Raw genomic sequence first — 3,430 nt, 5'->3', positions numbered from 1 at the left:
TGTCAGTGAACTCAGACCTGCAGGGGACAGGACGGTGTCAGTGAACTCAGACCTGCAGGGGACAGGACGGGACGGTGTCAGTGAACTCAGACCTGCCGGGGACAGGACGGTGTCAGCGAACTCAGACCTGCCGGGGACGAGGCACAGGAACCGCTGAAGGCCATGGCGGGAAGTGAGGCGGCGCAGACTCCACGGGCCCTTCTGCCTCTGACTTAAGGCCCCCCACCCCAAAACTGTGACGATGATCATTCCAAGGGGGTAATCTGTAGCGTGCTCTGAGCGACACGTAATGAATAAGCTTGCTTCCATTTTTCCTATTGTCCTTCAGAAACGAATGCGACTCCAGGGCCAGCCACTGCAGTCATGCACTAACTGAATACACACCTTGTGGACGTTTTCTTCCTGGAGCACACATTTTCAAAACCTCAATAACCCCTCTGAACATGCAACGTTCTCAGAAGGCGCAGCAAGAAAATCATTAAGGATACGAAAAGATTGTCAGCTGATGCTAGAAAGAACACTGTTACCCACAAAAATCCAGAAACAGTAGCAGCTGGCAGCAGAGGGGTGCAGACATCACAGCCAGCTTCAGACCCAGGCGGGGACACGGACACGGACGGCACCCAAGAGGTCGTGAAGCGCAGCACTCACCCACAGCACCAGGGCTCTGGTCCCACTCTGGGGACGAGTCCACTCTCGTCTCGGTCCCTCCTCCTAGATGGGACTCCCCCGGGGATCTCTGGACTCACCCCACTTCTCGGCCATCCCCCCAAAGACCCCGGCCCCTTTGGAGACAAGCACATGTCACCTCCAGCAGCAGATGGCTGACACTTGAGAGAAGCCTGCCAGCCTCCCACCCCAGACTGACAGGTGTCAGAACGGCCTGCACTGTCAACAGCTCTCCCGTAACCATGACCTCCTCCCACGAGAACAGCCGTGCATCCTGCACCCGGGCCCTCCACGCACCTCCTCAGGCACCTCTGGCCCAATCTCACTAAACCTGCAGTTCCCCACACACTCCCTGGACCGCCACCACCCATCCAGCTGTCCACCTGGCACAGGGCCCCTTCTGACCACACGCCATCCTTGTCACTCCTCCATCCCCACCAGCTCCCACGTGGGTTTCTACACAGCAGCCTGGCGGGTATTCCACCCTGCCCATGCCTCCCTCCAAGCCTGCCACCTGCAGCACCATGGCCGCCCTACCAGGACCACAGACCTCAGGTGGAGACTTTCCCCTGTTTGAAAGGGATGCACTTAGGGGGAAATTTATGCTTTTATATTTCAGTATTTTTCAAATAAACTTACAAGCTGCCAGTAGTATAGACAGTGTATTCCCGTTAGTACAGAGAGAAAAAGTATCTTCCCTATCCCATCCTCCAACCCAAGAATATCTAATTGCCACATAAACACAGCAGGTTAGCGGGAGGAATGTGGCCGTGAGAAAAACAGTTGCGATCAGGGAGAGCCAAGGAGAAGTCTGGGTCCCAGAGGGAATCAACACTCAGCTTTTCCTTAGACACCTGTCTAAAGCTCTTCTACGCCTTCGCAATTGCCTGTACACACACACACACACACACACACACATTTGGGCTCAGCATGCACCCAGCCTCCCCGCTGCCCTCTGGCACAGGGGTGCCCATCTAAGTCTGTCCTTTGCGGGTAATCTGCTCTCCTGCTCTTTCTGTCTGGGACTAGACAGAGTTTCTCTTTAGAGCTGAAATCCATGAGTGTCACAAGTCCAGGTCCAGGTGCCACCGACACTGCTTTCAAGCAAGTCTCAAGTAGTCTTCAGGCCTCTCCTCTGACAGCGGCACACAAGGGTCTACGTCTCAGCCACCTGCCGATTCCGGGCTGACACCAGTGGCTTCACCTCCAAGGGGCTCCTGCAGTCTCCTCGCATCACCTCTCACCCGTGGAGAGCAGGGCAGCACCCTCTGCTGCCAACGGTCCCCGAAATGCTCTCTGTGACACCCTCGTCTTCTGTGCCAAGTCCAATTCTGTCCACAAAGCCGGAACCGATATCTTGACCTGTGTCTCGGCATCACCGGGTTCGAGGGCGCTGGCTAGATTTGATGGTAGTGGGAGAAGGCCGGGGGAGTGAGGGGACCACCCAGCAAGGGCACCCCAGAAGCTGAGGCTGGCGTGGAGGCCTCACGGGCCTCTCCAGTCTCCCTGAGGGAGCGCCATGGCACGTGGCCAGGGAGTGCTACCACCAGCCCTGAGGGAGGCAACCAGGAGGCCATAGGGAGCCCTGTCCCCTGCACAGGCTGGGTTGACCCCAGCTGTCAGCGGCTGCTCTCTGACTCCCTTCAGCACCACTGCCACAAGAGGCGCCCTCTGTGCTAATTCCCCAGGGTGTGGCGGGCACCCCTCGCCAGATGGTGCCAGTGAGCCCCTCCATGCCCGGCCCCAATGGCTTCCCAGCACTCCACGTAGCTCCTAGCAGGGGACTGGCTGCCTGTCCAAGCTCCGGGATTCCAGGTGCTACAGGTGACACTGCCCTTCGTCCACACGCCAGAGCAAGGCCACAGGGCAGCAACAGCGCAGGGGGCAGCCTCAGGTCACAGGATCTCAGACGAGACACGGAACATCTGTGCGGTCTACGAACACTGCATTCCAGGAAGGGCCCTGGGCACGTGGGGAACAGGCCTGAAGAGGGCAGGCCACAGGGACAGGATGGCACATGCTCCTGGGTCCCCAGCAGGGAACAGGACCTGCCTTGAAGCCGAGCAGCCTGGCACCACAGCGTGACCAAGAGGGGCGTGAAAACCCACTGTGCTGATGGGTCATGGATGCGCGCCACAGAGCGCCACAGAGCTCCACAGAGCTCCAAAGCCCAGGGGCAGGCGGGCTCCTGCGCACACCCAGGATGATGCCTTTGGAGGCACATGAATGCACACTCCTGCCCCGGCGGGCCCAGGCTTTGGGTTCAACCGATTGGTCCTCAGGACACCCTGTCTGCCCACCTGTACCATCTTCCTGTCCCTCTGGAAGGGGCCTGCTTGGCGCCTTGGGCATTAGAGCCCAGCTTCAGAGCTCGCCTTGCCAGCCCGTCTCGACGTCTTGCAACGGGACAGGAGCAGCACTGCCACTCGGGGGCATGGAGAAGAAAGAGATTCGCACACAAGCCAGATCCAGCCCAGAGCCGCAGGAGCCCTGCAAATGTCGCCATCAGTGATCACCCCTCTCATCTGTCACTGCTGCAACCTGCCCGGCAGGCAGCGCTGAGCTCCCAGGCTCCGATTGCTACTAAACAGTGCTGGTCAGGAAAAGCCATGAGGCCACGGTGGATCTTCCTGTGTTTGCAGAGGTGCTGGCTGTTCCTGAGGTCTCTGAAGCAGGGCAGAGTCCTCAGGGAGGAAGCCCCAACCCCAACAGGGAGCTGGGGTCTCCTTCACCACCACGAGGACCCCGGTACCTGCACTCC

At 59.0% G+C, this 3,430-nt stretch overlaps 1 protein-coding gene across 12 annotated transcripts in view; it reads right to left on the bottom strand.

The window, feature by feature from the left end:
* The window catches only part of ING5 (inhibitor of growth family member 5), a 41,218-nt gene that overhangs the window by 3,519 nt on the left and 34,269 nt on the right, over positions 1 to 3,430 (bottom strand). The window lies entirely within an intron of this gene.

Source organism: Piliocolobus tephrosceles, chromosome 11 (assembly GCF_002776525.5).
Source record: "Piliocolobus tephrosceles isolate RC106 chromosome 11, ASM277652v3, whole genome shotgun sequence".
In the NCBI taxonomy this organism is placed as follows: domain Eukaryota; kingdom Metazoa; phylum Chordata; class Mammalia; order Primates; family Cercopithecidae; genus Piliocolobus; species Piliocolobus tephrosceles.
This window is presented reverse-complemented; position numbering and strand designations above follow the sequence as displayed.